Genomic DNA, 18,067 nt, shown 5'->3' with positions numbered 1-18,067 from the left:
CTGCCTCTTTCCACCCCAGAAATGGCTGCATTTCAAAGGCATACTTTATAAGTTGTAAATCTCTTTGGGATCACCATCTTGAAAGGCACGATATAAACATGAAATTGTTTCCGTTATAGAAAAAAAGAGGGAGGACAGCATTCAAGATAGATTATGGGCCTGACGCTGCACAGCCTAGGTGTGGAGAAATGCATTTTGCAGTGTGAGGTGAAAAGTGATGAGCAGGGTAGGGAATATTCTTGTGCAGCTCACAGATTACACCTATCTAGTAACAGAAAGAAGCACAGAGCTAAGCATTTCATTACTATGGCTCATACTTCAGCCTGTAGGCTAGATTCCCTAGTATGAGATGTTCACTTTGCTCCTCTCAGGCCACACAAGGTGTTTTGTTGCTGGCCATAAATTGGCCAGTGAAGAATTTCCCTGGCAGAGAGGAGCTCTCTGCTACTGTAAACCTGGCGGAGGCTGCTGCTGTGGCAGGCACTTCCCTAACAGAGAGGGCCAGGGCCGGTGCAACCTATTAGGCAACCTAGGTGGTCACCTAGGGCGCTAGGATTTGGGGGGCGGCATTTTCTTCGGTGGCGACCGGGGCGGCCGAAGATCCGGCTGCCACGGTCACCGCCAGCATTTAGGTGGAGGGAGCTGGGGCAGGGGGACGTGGGGAGGGCCACCTGCAGCAAGTAAGGGGGGTGGGGTGGCACGCAGGGGAACTCCCCACCCCAGCTCACCCTTGCTCCGCCTCCTCCCCGAGCACGCCATGGCTGCTTCACTTCTCCTGCCTCCCAGACTTGCGGCGCCTAAGCTGATTGACGCTGCAACCCTGGGAGGCAGGAGAAGTGAAGCAGCTCACTCCTGCTCTGCCTCCTCCCTGAGCACGCCGTCGCTGCTTCACTTCTCAATCAGCTTAGGCGCCGCAAACCGGGGAGGCGAGAGAAGTGACGCAGCCACGGCGTGCTCGGGGAGGAGGCGGAGCGGGGGTGAGCTGGGGCGGGCAGCTGCCGCACAGCTCCCTGGGCCGGGGGGGAGCCTCAAGGTGAAGGGGGGGTGGGGAGCTGCCGCATGGCTCCTCGGGGGGGGTGTGCCTCAGGGCAGGGGGCGGTGGGAAGCTGCCGCGGGGGGGGGGGGGTGCCACAGGGCGGGGGTGGAGCAGGGAGCTGCTGCAGGGCTCGGGGACAGGGGAGGGCGCAAGGTGGAAGTTTCACCTAGGGCGCGAAACATCCTTGCACCAGCCCTGGAGAGGGCAGAGGGGGAAAAAAGGACATAGTGGAGCAAAGCCTTAAGGACCTTATGCCTCTGAGCTGCTCTAACTGATGCCAGGGCCAGAGTAGCCGTCCTTGCCCCCTACATTGGCTGCACCTCAGACACGGGAGAGAACTGATCCCAGGGTCTCCTCAGGCACATCTAGTCCGTGACCTGTTATACCCTGCACACACTACTATAGGGGATTGATGCACAAGGGGTTGACATTCACTACCACGCAGTGTCTAGCGCTTTCTGTTCCCTGAACCATGCACAGACTCTGGTCGTACTAGCACTGAAACAGACTTGTGCTGTGCAATAGGCAAGGACATAGAGGATAAAGGCCAAAGTGAGAGACTGAGTGGGACAGAGGGAAGTTGGTCTCTCTGTACTACTCTCTCCTCAGCAGAGACATTTTAATTTATGAGCTAAGAATGCACTGATTGCCAACTGCAGAAATTGATTTGGTTGTTCATCTGATTCAACCCATGTCAGAGTTTGAAAGTAATTATGATAGTGGAGCTGATAGGCAGGCAATTACATTTTTTGTTCTCTCTCTCTCTCTTTTTTTTTTCTTCTGAGGTTGTTCTTGTCAGACGGCCCTGCAAGCACTGGAATGTAATCTCTGGCAGTGTTGTTTTGTAGATCATTATGGTGCCATCTCAGGTAGTCAGGATATAGCTGCACCAGCCAAGTTCCTTAATTCAGCCGTTTGTGAGCCTCTTAAGAAATGCAATAACGTGAGCAGAGGAAAGAATCTGAGACACAAGAAATTCAGCCAATCAGTAGTTTGTCAGGTTGCTTCCCACTCCTTCCACTGCATCAGTGCTATTACCAGCTGCTCTTACATCCATCTTCATGGAACACTCTGCATGAGCTGGTCCCCAAGGTCACCATCCTCTTCTTCAAATTCCTTCTGGAAACCTACTCTTCGTCTCTGCCAATAAATTGCTCAACTAAGGCAGGATAGATGGGCATCTGGGTATGGTTGATAGATGGGCATATATTAATTTTTTAAAGAATATATGTATGTATGTATAAATGTGTACATATTTTGATGCTATCCCCCTTTGCTGAGCCTTAGAATTAGAACTGGGCATTTCACTGAAATATGCTGTTTTGTCAAAACCATATCTGTTTTGATGACATTTTCTCTGAGTGGCATAGGAAAGAATGAGGATCTACAGCCTGGTGGTTAGGGTGCTGGCCTGGGGTATACAAGTCCCTGCTCTGACTGATACAGAGTGAGCTGGGGTGAAGAACTGCCCTGCATTGAGCAAATCAGGGACTCTGAATCCCAGGCTAGTGTCCCAAGCATCAGGCTATACCCCTGTCTTCCCAAATTGAGAAGCTGAGGTTTTATTCATTTTGACACAATACATTTCCACACAAATGGCCACAAGGTTCTGGTTTTATTCCAGTGCAGACCAGGAAACAAATTTTGAAACCTCAAAAGTTGCTGCAAAACAGAATTGTCTGAGGAAGGATGATCCAGTGCTTGGGGTGCTGGCGTTGGACTTGGGAGATCTGGATTCAATTCCCTGCTCCTCCCCAGGCTTCCTGTGTGACCATGGGCAAGTCACTTAACCTCTCTGTAAAATGGGATAATAGCACTTCTCTACCTTACAGGAGTGTTGTGGGGATAATTGCATCAAAAATCATAAGCCACTCATGTGTTATGGTGATGGGGTCCATAGATGTACCTAAGTTAGATAGTCCTCTAGTCCATTCTACTTAATATATTGCTTGTTTGCCTAAACTGTAAGCTGTTTGGGGCAAAATTTCTATCTTCCTACAGTCAGTGTAGCACCTAGCATATCAGGGCCCTGATCCTGATTGGGGTCAACAGGCAGCACGTAATATAACTAATAATAGAGTCTGTGTGAATACCAGATATTGAGCATTCTTTCATAATCAAGAATTGAAAAGAACCCGTCCCCAATGAAGATGTCAGATTTAAAGACCTGTGTCTTAGTGACAATCAATATCTTCACAGGTATTAAAAGTGCCATTCAGCAAGCGGATTTTCTCAGGCTCACAACAAACAGGAGCCTGGGGTGGTAAATAAAAGTAGAGGCAGTGCTGAAAGTTAGAGACCAAAGCGAGTGAGCTCCTGCAATGCTGCAAGGCCACTCTAACTGAGGAGCAGACAGGCAAGCCGGAGAACTCCAGTAATGCAGTATGGGTCTGAGATGGAGAGTGAAGCATGGAGTGGGAGATGGGCAAACAAGGGGGCGCTACTAGTGCTTCAGGGCAGATGTTAGCTGGGGAGCAAATGTGAATGAAGACTGCAGTTGATGCCCATTTGGCCCATCTTGCTCACAAACTTGTATTTCATTCTTTGCATCATGTTTTTTTTCTTGTTTGACTCATACTCTGGCGGATTGTTTCTGCTTTCAGTCAAGGGCAGGTCGGGAGCTGGGTGTCTTCTTACTTGTTTCAGAGAGGCTGAGTATAGGACCTTTTGTAGTGACCCTAGATGAAGAATATATCCCTTCAGCACTGTCACTCTCTTTTTCTGCTGCAATGACTCGCTCCCTTGATGTTCAGATGGACAGGTATTCCCAACCATGGCCTGGTCAGAGTCAATAGCTCGCCTCCTAATTGTTTCTGAGATTGGGCCTTAGATGCAGGGAAAGATTCCAAGGTTTGGTTTGGATGATGATATTTTATTTTTCTATACTAATTTTAAACTGGAGGGCTCCTTAAGAACTGCTATATAAATGATCCACATGCAGCACCACTGAAATGCAGCCACTTCTGGAATGTAGCAGTTGCTAACATACAACACAATGCAAAGCAGTGTGGGGAGTGGAGATTTTGAACAAAATAGTGCGATGGTCTTTTTTTCTATCCATATGCAGCTGGTAGACTGGCTTTTGTTTCCTTGATCTATCTATCTCATAGACTCGTAGACTTTAAGGTCAGAAGGGACCATTATGATCATCTAATCTGACCTCCTGCACAATGCAGGCCACAAAATCTCACCCATCCACTTCTATAACAAACCCCTAACCTATGTCTTGAGTTATTGAAGTCCTCAAATTGTGGTTTGAAGACCTCAAGCTGCAGAGAATCCTCCAGCAAGTGACCCATGCCCCATGCTGCAGAGGAAGGCAAAAAACCTCCAGGGCCTCTGCCAATCTGCCCCGGAGGAAAATTTCTTCCCGACCCCAAATATGGTGATCAGTTAAACCCTGAGCATGTGGGCAAGACTCACCAGCCAGCACCCAGGAAAGAATTCTCTGTAGTAACTCAGATCCCACCCCATCTAACATCCCATCACAGACCCCGGGGCATACTTACCTTCTGATAATCAAAGATCAATTGCCAAATTAATTGCCAAAGTTGGGCTATCCCATCATACTATCCCTTCCATAAACTTATCAAGCTTAGTCTTAAAGCCAGATATGTCTTTTGCCCCCACTACTTCCCTTGGAAGGCTGTTCCAGAACTTCACTCCTCTAATGGTTAGAAACCTTCGTCTAATTTCAAGTCTAAACTTCCTAGTGTCCAGTTGATATCCATTGGTACTAAGCTTAAATAATTCCTCTCCCTCCCTAATATTAATCCCCTGATATATTTATAAAGAGCAATCATATCTTCCCTCAACCTTCTTTTGGTTAGGCTAAACAAGCCAAGCTCTTTGAGTCTCCTTTCATAAGACAGGTTTTCCATTCCTCGGATCATCCTAATAGCCCGTCTCTGAACCTGTTCCAGTTTGAATTCATCCTTCTTAAACATGGGAGACCAGAACTGCACACAGTATTCCAGATGAGGTCTCATCAGTGCCTTATATAACGGTACTAACACCTCCTTATCTTTGCTGGAAATACCTCGCCTGATGCATCCTAAAACTACATTAGCTTTTTTAACGGCCATATCACATTGGCGGCTCATAGTCATCCTGTGATCAACCAATACTCCGAGGTCCTTCTCCTCCTCTGTTACTTCCAACTGATGCGTCCCCAATTTATAACAAAAATTCTTGTTGTTAATCCCTAAATGCATGACCTTGCACTTTTCACTATTAAATTTCATCCTGTTACTATTACTCCCATTTACAAGGCCATCCAAATCTTCCTGTTTGATATCCTGGTCCTTCTCTGTGTTAGCAATACCTCCCAGCTTTGTGTCATCCGCAAACTTTATTAGCACATTCCTGCTTTTTGTGCCAAGGTCAGTAATAAAAAGGTTAAATAAGATTGGTCCCAAAACTGATCCCTGAGGAACTCCACTAGTAACCTCCCTCCAGCCTGACAGTTCACCTTTCAGTACGACTCGTTGTAATCTCCCCTTTAACCAGTTCCTTATCCACCTTTTAATTTTCATATTGATCCCCACCTTTTCCAATTTAACTAATTCCCCATGTGGAACCATGTCAAATGCCTTACTGAAATTGAGGTAAATTAGATCCACTGCATTTCCTTTGTCTAAAAAATCTGTTACCTTCTCAAAGAAGGAGATCAGGTTGGTTTGGCACAATCTACCTTTTGTAAAACCATGTTGTATTTTGTCCGGCTAGGGTTGCCAAGTTTGGTTGGACGTATTTCTAGTTTTACAGATTTTCCCTGATATCTATCCAGGTTCTTTTCTGACATATCACTGAGGTGTCAACATGTTGGATTTAGTATGCTTGAAAAATCCAGTGTCCTCTATAAATAGTCTATCATGTCCTACCATACTCTCATGACTTCCATCTACACCCCATAATGGTTACTGAAATAAGATTATTCTACTTAACTGCCATAATAGGGGGCAAATTTATCACGTACACATAGGAGAAAGAAGAAGGGAACAATGCAGCATCAGCTATGGATAGTCTTAACTCAGGAAGTTCCTTCCAGAGGAAATATAGCCAAAAACTCCAAACCCGCAGACAATGGAACTTTCTGTGCCTGCGTCCTGTAGATAACTAACTGCTTGGTTTGCAAAATAACGCAAGGGGGGGGGGAAGTAGATGAACAATAAGGGGTCACAAGGGGGGCAGATGAATGTAGCTTGCTAATTATGTATGGTAATGATAGCAAATTTTGGCCAATCATAGAGCGATAGATTATCATTGTCAACTTGCATATAATATTTTGGTGTAAGTTTTTTCTTGGTTCTTGCTGACTTGTGAGCTCGAACCCAACTGCAGTTGAAATAAATGGATCGCCCCTCCCGGGGGTCCTTGCTTGACTAGCTGTGTCCGTCTCTCCTTACTCCTCAGCTGGAACGGACAGGAATTTCTACAACAATACTATAAAGTTCCATCTTCTGTTTTATATTTTAGTCATTCTGTAAAGCCTCTCGGGACTCTTATGTTCCCTTTAATTATATTTAAATAAACCAGCCCTGATTTGCAAAAGGCCAAATGCATAAGAACTTATGGGAAAATGTATGCGCTGTTGTGCACCTAATTAATGTGTGCAACTAACCTCTTTGCATGTACAAATGGGGTATTTGCACACACAAATGGCAAGATGCAATATGCAAATACCCTGTTACAAACCTGCTGTATTTGCAAATAGTCCAATTTGTGCATAGTCACAATTACTGCACATGCAAATTAGGAGTGCATGCATCTTTATGTGTCCTTTTGGAATTTAGACACATCTTAAAAACCTTTGCAGAGGATGAAAGGCTACAATGAAATATGGAGAAGTGTGGCTAAGATCGATCGACAAAGGGGTAGTAAGCCTTTTCCTATTCCTAAAATTCTTGTAATCTTCACATTGCAGTATCAAGAATCCCCTTTATTACAGGAAGGCCTCTGTCTCCATAGTTGATTTATATTTCAGTAATTAAACTCTTCTTTCTTTCTTTCTTTCTTTCTTTCTTTCTTTCTTTCTTTCTTTCTTTCTTTCTTTCTTTTTTCATTGTTTAATTAGGGTGCAGTCATTTACGTCTGAACCTCTGTTCAGCTGCTATAAAATATTCATCTCCAGTTGCAGCCTGATAACTAGGCAGTATCCTGAATTGCATTCAAACTGTTGGCACTTTGCAAAGTAAGCTAGATTACTGAGAAGGGATACAATAAAATAATAATAATAATAAAAAACCACCCTACCATACCCAAGCTGCTTTCAGGCAAGGTGAAAGACTGCCAGCTAAAAAGCAATTTATATAATATGTTGGTGAGATGGCAGGGAGCCAATGAATGGAACTTAATGAGCTGACATCTGTCAACAACTCTGCAGTGTTAGATTGTAGCATTTATTTCACTCATTTGCACATTGTGTGTAGGTTGCAGACTTAGGTAGAGGGGAGAAACCTGGGACCTGCCATGCAATTTGTTTCATTCCCTCTGGGGTGCTGATATTCAAAGCTGCCTGGTGCGCACATTTCCCTGCGCCTGTTGGGAAAGTTGGGTCACCTGACTCAAAACTTTGCTTTCTGATTGGAAAAGGGGTGGCTGGCTGTTGTGACTGGGTGGCTTTTTGTATGTCATTTGCCTTTGGCAATGAGCCGTGTAAGTTTGCTGCAGTTTATTTTTGCAGACATGGGCTGCAGGCTGTTCCCATTGAGGCTACGTGGAGAGATGCTTTTCTTATAATGCAGGAACTCCAGTCATTAGAAATGTATCATCCTTTGCATTGCTTCTTTTCTTTTCATGGACACTAGAGAAAGAAAATCACTTTTTAGATCCTAGCTAGTCCGCCCCACGTGGACAATGCAGGATTGCACCACATATGTTATATTGTCCAGTTTAGTTTTAAATGTCTTAAGCAATGAGAATTCCATTTTGCCCAGTGTTAGGTAATGATAGTATTGAAATTCACAAAATAAAACTAATTAGATGCAATCACTCTATTTTACTTCTAATACTTGGCATTTATACAGAATCTTCTTTCCAGCATTCTCAAAATGCTTGACATATAGTTACCCCTGGGAGGTGTGTGCATATCAGGTCTTTCTTAACAATGGCTACACTGGCATGATGACTAGGCGGGCAGGTTTAGTGATTTGTCTAAAGTTACACAGCAAGTCAATAGCAGAGCCAGGGACAGAAACCAACAATCTTGACTCTCAGATCTTCTGCTGTAATTCTATGGAATATTCTTGACTATGTTATGCAGGAGGTCAGAGTAAATAATCATAATCATAGGTGCTTGAACTAGACATGCGGGGGGTGCTGCAGCACCCCCTGGCTTGAAGTGGTTTCCATCATATACAGGGTCTACAGTTTGGTTCAATGCTATCAGCACCCCCACTGTAAAAATTGTTCCAGCACCACTGGTCATAATGGTCCCTTCTGGATTTAAAATCTTTGTATCTATAAATCTAATCACTAGACAACACTCCCTCCACTACCTGGGTGTATTCAATATTGCCTCAATATTGAGATATAAACTGTGCTTAGCCTGTTTTTTTCCTTAAAATTGCCTACCTTTGCAGTTGTGCACCTACTCGGTCGATAGCAACTATGGAAACTGTAGTGTAAACAAGGTGCAGGGTTTTTAGCTGTAGTGGCTTCTAACCCAGCTTGGAATAAGTCTAAAGGAAGTCTAAAAGTCTTTAAAAAGCTGGTGGCCACCAGTTCTTTGTCTAGATTAGCCCTCCAGTGCCTATTACCACAGATGAAGCTACACCAGTGGTATTGCCATGGAGGGAAATTTTAAGAAAATGGTCAGTGACCTATGTGCACTGACTTCTTCCGAAGAGAGCATACAGAATCACTTGAGGTTTTATAGCTATTATTAGTGTAAAAGAGGGACATCAAAGTGCATCAGTTTTAGGAGCTTCTGTGTCCTGCTCATGTTTGCCTAGCAAAAAGATATGCAGGGACCCATTGTATTCCTGGCTCCGACTAAAGGCTCTCAGATTCTCCTATCCCAATATGCACTGGGCTGTAGGTAAAATATAGGATGGTTTCCTTTGAGATTCCCACTACTTTGGTTTATTCTCAAGACCCTGATCAGAAAGTATGTTATCTTCAAATAACAGTCTGTCTGTATCACTCAAATGAACTCATTCTGAGGGAGGTTTCTTCATTTCATACCCAACATGAATCTCTAACGCTGACACTATCCTTACTGCAAATTAAGACATCAGAAAGGTTCCATCACGAAGCTGAATTTAGAGGAAACTTTAGGTAATTTACGGATGCTAGTGGAAATTATTCACTTCTTGTCCTACAATCCTGATGACCCTTCTCTTGTGTTCTTGTTACACATTGCCTCTCAGAACTGGTGTTGGAAGGGGATGAGGATAATACCTCTAAGTACTTTGATGCCATGATAAACAGATCTCCAAAGAGTCTGTAAGCCTCTTCACTGGGTGTATTTTGAGCTATTTTCCCCCCTCTTTTAAACAGGTAAAAGCTCAGACAAGCTCAGCATGTTCCAGATGGTGTTTAAAGCTGCCTGAGTTCCTTTTGTCTAACTCTCAGTAAAGTGCATTCCAGCTGAGCATCTATTGGGACGTTCAAACCAACCTAATTCTTTTTATGTTTTTTTTTTTCATTTTCAGGCACACAGAAAAGACTGATTTGTTTTTACTACAGCTACTCAAATCCCATGGAGAGCTAAATAAATAAGCAAGGAAAATGGCCTTGTTAACCATAACAGGGAGAAAATATTCTGATTAAGCGGGAACCGCAGAGGAACCCAGCAGGATAAATGTTCACTGTGGCCGGCTGTCCACAGGAGTTTGTTTGCCCAGTGGCAGAATTAGCTTGCATGACAACCGTTCACTGCTTGGACCACTTGATGTGGCATTTAATTGATGTTCAACTGAAATTTAATGGAATGCCAGGAGATATTCAGTATGTTCAGCAGCTCAGGATTTGGAAGTTCACCTGGCTGGTAGACCTGGTGCCTCACCCATGCTTAGCAGACCTAGTATGTTCATTAGCACAGTGGGTGCATGCTTGCTAAATAGGTCTTGTAGATCTCTGCACTTCATTGTTCCAAAATCAAATGGTTCAGATAGTTTAGTTTAAATTCAGAGAAGTAGCATTCAGTTTGTCCATGTAGTGCAAAGGTATTTAGGGACTAGCCCATATAATAATATACATGGTGTTTATGCAGCTATTTAGAGATAAGCCCCAAGAGCTACCATGTATGTTATGTTGTATAGTTTAGAGACTAGTTTTGAGTGTTGAAATGTAAACTTAAAAATTACACTTTTCTTTCTTTCTTTTTCTTTCTTTCTTTCTTTCTTTCTTTCTTTCTTTCTTTCTTTCTTTCTTTCTTTCTTTCTTTCTTTCTTTCTTTCTTTCTTTCTTTCGCATTTGACAGCACATAGTGCAAAATCAGTTTCTCTATAATAGGGAGTTTCCCTTCTTGCTTATTAGTCCTTTCATACAGCAACAAGGGCGGGGAGGGAAATGGACATTTTAATAATAGGAAAACAGGATTGTAAACCCACAAGAAACAGCAGAGGGCCCCAGAGGCAGGACCAATACCTCAAATTATTTTAAAGTCATTGTTAAAAAGTTGATTAGATTTGAGCTTGACAGTGTCCCTTTAATGTGTACAGTATGTTGTGTTTACAGGTAATTATGGACTAGTTGTCGTTGATAATTAGTACCATATGCTGAGAGGTGAAAGATAGTCTTCTGGTTAAGGGACTTTGCTAATAGTCAGGAGTTCTGAGTTCAACTCCTAGCTCTGTCACAGATTTCCTGTGTGATCTTAGACAAGTCATTTAACCTCTCTGTGGCTCAGTTCCACTTTTAAAATGGGGATAAGTGTAATTCCCTACCTCACAGGAGTATTTTGATGATAAATTGCTTAATGTCTGTGCAATGCTCAAATACCAATTGGATAGAGGTTGTAGAAGTACATACATAGCGAACAGATATTTACAGCCTGATTTTTCAAAGAGTATCCTAGTTGAGGGACCCTGCAGTTTCTCACTGGCTCTGAAAATGAGCCCTTTGTGGATTTACCTTGAGTGTTAATTTGTATGCTGTGTTGTGCAAACAGGAAAAGTTTAAGATATAGACCTGTTTTTTAATGTGTTTGTTATTAAAATGCTACAGCTATTTATGGACTTTTTAAATGGGTATGCTGTGCATATAGTTATTTACCAGCTAGTCTTGTGTGTTAATATGGATGTGAGCTGTAAAGGTCTACTTCCACATGTTAATGTGTATCCAGTGTGCAAAAGTATTTAGAAGTGAATGTATATTTATTCTGCATTTAAAGGTTTGGAGACTCATCTTGTGTGCTAATGTGTGTGCCCGGTGAGTAACAGTATTTAAATGCCATTCCCCGGGAGTGCGTTAATGCATGCAGAGAAACAGAAAGAAGTGTAAGGAATGATAAAGAGTGTTAACAGCACAATGTTTAGCTAAGATTTAAGTCTGGAAAGAGCAGTCTAGTGCATTAATGTGAATATTCAAAGATAGATGTTACTTTATTGAACTAGGCAGTACTTGTAAATGCTATAATTGCAAAAGCTGTTTTAAGGCACATTTATGCAAAGCTATTACATTTACGGTTACTTTATGAATAAAATAATAAAATACCCCACTACTTAAGTGTTTACGTAAAGCAGTCTAGACGACAGAACCTTTATTTCCTCTTAGTGCCATGGATTAAGGGATCTACAATGAATCACCCACAAGTCCTGTTCCATCTGTGATAATTTAATTATAGAAACATAAAAATGTAGGGCTGGAAGGGACCTCAAGAGGTCATCAGGTCCAGCCTCCTGTTCTGAGGAAGGAACAAGTAAACCTAGACCATCCCTGACAGGCGTTTGCCCAATCTGTTCTTAAAACCGCCAGTGACGGGGATTCTGTAACCTTCCTTGGAAGCCTGTTCCAGAACTTCACTACCCTCATAGTTAGAAAGTTTTTTCTATCTAACCTAAATCTCCCTTGCTGCAGATTAAGTCAATTGCTTCTTGCCCTACCTTGAGTGGGCACAGAGAACAATTGATTACAATCCTATTCATAACAGCCCTTAACCTATTTGAAGACTGTTATCAGGTCCCGCCTTGGTCTTCTTTTCTCAAGACTAAATATTTTAGTTTTTCTAATCTTTTCTCATAGGGCAGGTTTTCATTTTTGTTGCGCTCCTCAGGACTGCCGCCAATTTATCCATATCTTTCCTAAAGTGTGGCATCCAGAATTGGATGCAGTGCTCCAGCTCAGGATTCACCAATGTTGAGTAGAGCAGGACAGTCACCTCCCGTGTTTTACATATGACACTTCTGTTAATACACCCCAGAATGATATTAGCCTTTTTCACAACTGCATCACATTGTAAACGCATTCAATTTTTGATCCACTATAACCCACTCCCCCCCCCCGATCCTTTTCAGTGGTAGTATCACCTAGCCAATTATTCCCAATTTTTAGTTGTGCATTTGATTTTTTCCTTCCTACATGTAGTACTTTGCACTTGTCTTAGTTGAATTTCATCTTGTTGATTTCACACTAATTTTCTAATTTATCAAGGTTGTTTTGAATTCTGATCCTGTCCTCCGAAGTGCTAGCATCCCCACCCAGTTTGGTGTCATCCGCAAATTTTATAAGCATGATCTTGAGTCCTTTATCTATGTCATTAATGAAAATATTGAATAGTACCAGACCGAGGACTGACTCCTGTGGGACCCCACTAGGTACTCCCTCCCAATTTGACAGTGAGCCATTGAAAACTACTCTCTGAATATGGAATTAGACCACATTTCCCTAATTTGCTTATGAGACTGCCATGTGGGACTGTGTCAGAAGCCTTATTAAAATCAAGATATATTACATTTACTGCTTTACTCAATTCACTGGGCCAGTAACCCTGTCAAAGGAAGAAACTAGGTTAGTTTGACATGGTTTTTTCTTGACAAATTCATGCTGGCCATTTCTTGTAATCCTGTTATGACAGGTTCCCCCCAGGGTGCCACCAGCCTGGGCTCCCTTTCACACTGTGGTGCTGTGATAAGTTGCCAAGCTCTCCAAGCTTGCTCTTTCACCAGCATACACACAGCTAGGGACACACCCAGATGCAGCTTCACAGACAGATGCTGATATCAGCTGTACATGGGAAGGCTCAGCTGAAGCACCTCGCAGTTGCTTCACCCATCTCTGGAGTGTAAACCCAAAATTCGAGTGTCTTGCGCTGCACAAGGAACTGTACAGTGTAAGTTCATAAAATTCGCCCCCTCCCTCAATGTGGAGAGAGAGATGCAACAGCTTTCTGCCCCAAGTTATAATTTCTACACAAGCAACAAAGAATCCTGTGGCACCTTATAGACTAACAGACGTTCTGCAGCATGAGCTTTCGTGGGTGAATACCCACTTCTTCAGATGCAAAGAAGTGGGTATTCACCCACGAAAGCTCATGCTGCAGAACGTCTGTTAGTCTATAAGGTGCCACAGGATTCTTTGTTGCTTTTACAGATCCAGACTAACACAGCTACCCCTCTGATAATTTCTACACAGTGGTTTTAGACGAAACAAAAACAAATGTATTAACTACGAAAGATAGATTTTAAGTGATAGCAAACAGATCAAAACAGATTACCTTAGTAAATAAACAAAACCGCAAACTGAGCTTAGCACACTAGATAGGTAGGACGTGAATTAGCAAATTCTCATCCTGAGTGATAAAGAGGCTGGCAGATTCTTAAGGCACAAGTTGCCTTGGCTTTCCCAGGTTTTCATACACAGGCTAAAAATACCTCTAGCTTGGGACCATGACTTCCAGGTGTTTCCAGGTGTGTTGTTGTAGGGAGAGTGAGGTACCATCATGATGTCATTGTCCCCCTTTTATATCTTTTTCCCACTTGCTGGAAAGCTCTTTTGCTGTGACCTGGGTCAAACAGTTCCCATTGTGCAGTGCTATCTCTGAGAGGTTTCTATTGTACACAGTTCCTGGGATAATTCTTGTGCTTCTGTGCATTTCCTCAATAAGCCATTAACATTGTTTGGCCTTTTTACTGTTGTACCTGAAAGGCTGCCTGTGGGTGCTTTCAGCCTCATGACATGTTTCAGTAACACATACATAGCCAAACTTCATAACTTCACATATGACAATAGCACGTACAAGCTGAGGTATTAATGTCTAGCAGATCAAGACTTTTAGAATGATACCTCACAAGGCATACTTTGTACAATACATGTCCTAATTACATGACAGTGGTGAATATTGGAGTGCCATTGTGTCACACCTATTACCCTCCCGGTGCTTATAAATTGATTAATAATTTGTTTCAGTACCTCTTTCCAGGTATCAAAGTTAGGCTGACTGGTCTATAATTCCCCAAGTTCTCTTTGTGTCCCTTTTTTAAAGATAGCCTCCTGATTGAGACATATTGGTCTCTTACTATTCTTCCTATCTTCGCATCAGGATAGTTTGCAGTTGTGCCTTTATTATTCTCTCCTTCCGAAATTGCTGGCTCTCCTGAACTTCTTTATCTCTTAGATTTTCTTCCCATGCCTCTGAGTTTGTTAAAACCTGCTTTTTTGAAGCCCGTTGTCTTTATTCTGCTCCCATTCCTTCCTTCCCTTAGAATCATGAAATCTATCACTTGAGGGATCACTTCACCAGGGTGGGGAAGCTAATGATCCAACCAGCGGACCAAATTTGATGATGAATCCTGGTCAGGTGCCACCTGAGGCACGTTGTACATACTCTAAGAAGAAGAAAACCCCAGACTGAAATAAAGCCATTTCTGGTATGGAATATGGCAGTTGTCTGGCAATGCACAGAAATACTACATCATTGTTTAGTTCATGGGAGTAAAGAATACTTTATCCAGTGAAAGTTACAAGGAGAATTTAAAGAGCCTAAACAGTTACCCAGTTTGGAATTTGGCCAACAATCCAGGGTATCACCTTCTTCTTATGAAAAGTGCAGTAGTTTCTTTAATGATAACAAGTAGTCAGGATGCCAGTTTGCTAACTGGGGCCCATCCTGTCTGTTTTGAAAATCTGATGAGATCCTAGCAGAAGGTGCAATGGCAGAGGAATCTGCACTGCTTTAAAAATAGAAACAGGACCCAAGTGGTTTTATTAATGAGCACATAAAAAGAAATGCAGCTTAAATAGTCTGTGTGGCAGCCTCTTTCTTTGTATTGCATCATCATCTTAGTTTATAGATTTTGTTTCTTTTAAATCACCAGCTAGGAGGGGAAGCAACATGGCGTGGAGATCTGAGTCTTAAAAGATTGTCATTAAAGCCACTGTGCTGTATTTAGTTATTTATTTCTTGCTCAGAATGATCCAATCAATAACAGAGCAAAATCAAACACAACTCCCTCCCCTCCAAAGAAGAAAAGACAAGCTAAATAAAGATGTCCAGGAGAAGAGGGAGGAAAATGCCAGCGAACAACATATTGATTTCCAGCAAAGGAGCAGAGTGTAAATGAGAAATATTCTTCTGACACAGTTATTAAGTGCAGGGCTAACACACAGGGAAAGGGCCCATTTACTCTTTCTTGAGGCTGAGTCCCAAAAGGGCAGCTGATACTTCTCAGACCATCTGAGTTTCAAGCTTTCTCAAATGTAGATGTCCCTTTGCTAATTTATTGATATTTTGCACTTACACTTTGATCCAAAGATCTCAAAGCACTTTAAAAGACTAACAATATGCCCATGTGGAAGAAAAGTTATTTTTACCCCCATTTTACAGATTGGTAAACAGAGGTACAGGGAGGTGAAGCAACTTGCCTGAGGTCAGACAAGGAATATAAAACTGGCAGAAACAGGAATATAAAACTGAACACTCTGACTCCCAGTGCCCTGTTTATAGATTACACTAGCTGTTTAAAAGAAAAAGTTGAAGCCTTTGTTTTCAAATGCATTCATAACATTTTGAGAAGCCATGTTCAAAATGTTAATTTTTCTTGGATGATCCAAGGAGAAATCAAGGCACATTGCAGACCTAACTGGAAGTCTTCAAAGAACCTTTGGGATGGATTGTAATTGTCCATTGGGGAATCTTTGGATCAACTTTGGAAGAAAAGGCTTTACAAACAGTTCTGGCTAATAGTTTCAAAAATAGATTCCTAAAGTTAGGCTGCTAAATAAGTTGCCTGAATTTCAATAGTGCTGAGCTCCCAGTGGCTCTTGTTGACTTTAGTGGGAGTTGCTGAGGGTTTGGCACTTTTGCAAATCAGGACACTTATTTATGCACCTAAACATCCTAACCTGCCCATCTGTAAAAATCGGAGCCATTGCCTATAGCATATGTATCTACTTTATGGGGCTAGTGCCTAATATTGTAATGAGAAAGTGAAACTGGCTGCTCTTGCTGATTCGCTCTCCCAAGCTAAACAACGTAGAAAAAGGACATAAACTGCATCAGATGCTGCAAAGTAAATTAGATTTTGAAAACTCTTCCATCATGAATACTCTGAGGCATTGCACTTTTCATAAGGAGTGATTAGCAATACACTCACATACCAACATTTTGCAAATATCTTGAAGATATCTCTGGAAAAGCCGCCAAATGAATATGGGAAGGAGAGATTGGATTAAAAATACGGGAAGGAGAGATTGGATAAAAAAGAAAATTCCCTGTCTTGTATAGAAACCATATCCTCTGGGTTTTTAGCCAAGAGTTTATATTTTACAGTAGAGTTCTAAATTCCTGCAAATCTCTGGGGGTTGCATTGAGGGATTCACAATGGAAATGCTGCCATGCCTTTAACCACATAGGGAGTTATTGGGCACTGCTTTAATAGGAAACAAGAGAAACAGAAAGCAAGAGACTATGTGTGTGTGTCTGTGTGTGTGTGTATATATATAATCAATAAACAACCACTCTAGATTCCTGGAGATGGGTTTCTGTTTATTTATTTATTTATCTAACTCCTAAATAATATGTAATTTCTCCAGGCCAAGAAATAAATTGAAAGGATTTAGGGGAATTTGCTTATCAGCGGAACACCATGTAGCATTACATTCCCCCTGCTTTGGGGAAGGTACAGTGAAGTTTGGTTAAGCTGCTGTGGTTCAATACTCCTCTTTCCTCTGTCAGGGTGCCTTGAACAACACACAGATTAATCCTTCCCTCTTCTTTTCTCTGCCCCCCCCCCCACCACAAACTTCGCCATCGTTCCCACCAGCAGCAGATGGAGGTAAAAGACTTAAGACAGCAGAAACACTGATTTTTTTTTAAGCCTCATTATCTTTGTGCAGCTTAGGGATGGGAACAAAAGTCCCTGGTACTTGGCATCAAATCTGGTCAAGAAGAGGCTGGCTTTACAATCTTAATGAACTACTGATTCTGCTGAAGCATGTTTGTGTTCCCAAAGGGCTAATTTGGCTTGTAAGCTCTTTTTAAACAATGTCACCCATGATAGTGGACTTGACATGCAGCTGGGGCTACTTTTCTCCTTTCTTTAGCCAACATGACTGGTTATTTAATCTCTTGTCTACAATGATAATGCCTGAATGGTTGATTTTGTTACAGTGGGTAGATCTATTATGAACCCTATATAATGATCTCATTTGACTGCAAATCAATTTGCTCTCTTGTGTCCAGCCAGGATCACACAGCCGGAAATGTGCTGAGGTTGATTTTTGAGTGCTTTGAGGATTGTTTTTGGGTTGGTTTGCTTGTTTGTTTGTTTGTTTGTTTTTCTAAGTCATGTTAATGTGGAAAATTCTATGCATGCTGGTTACTGACTGGCTCCCAGCCAGCCTGGATCTAGGGCATGTGAGAATCGTGTTGTTTATACAATAAGACCTCTGGCAGTGACACTTCTTTGCTCAAAGTGAAACATGAACAGTTGAAAGCCCATGCTGGACATCTTTACTGTCTGCTTTTGGAATGGCAAGAAATGGCTAAGGAGGTGTTTGGTGCTGATGAGAATGGTGTAAATACCAGATTAGATTTAAAATAGAAGGGGGGGAAATACTGTTCATTGAGGCCTATACACTAATAAC

General features: G+C 42.1%; 1 protein-coding gene across 16 annotated transcripts in view; it reads left to right on the top strand.

The window, feature by feature from the left end:
* The window catches only part of NRXN3 (neurexin 3), a 1,505,977-nt gene that overhangs the window by 1,427,131 nt on the left and 60,779 nt on the right, over window positions 1-18,067 (top strand). The window lies entirely within an intron of this gene.

This window comes from Mauremys reevesii, linkage group 4 (assembly GCF_016161935.1).
Source record: "Mauremys reevesii isolate NIE-2019 linkage group 4, ASM1616193v1, whole genome shotgun sequence".
NCBI classification, from domain to species: Eukaryota; Metazoa; Chordata; order Testudines; family Geoemydidae; genus Mauremys; species Mauremys reevesii.
Note: the sequence above shows the minus strand (reverse complement) of the source record. Positions and strands in the feature narration are given on the sequence as shown.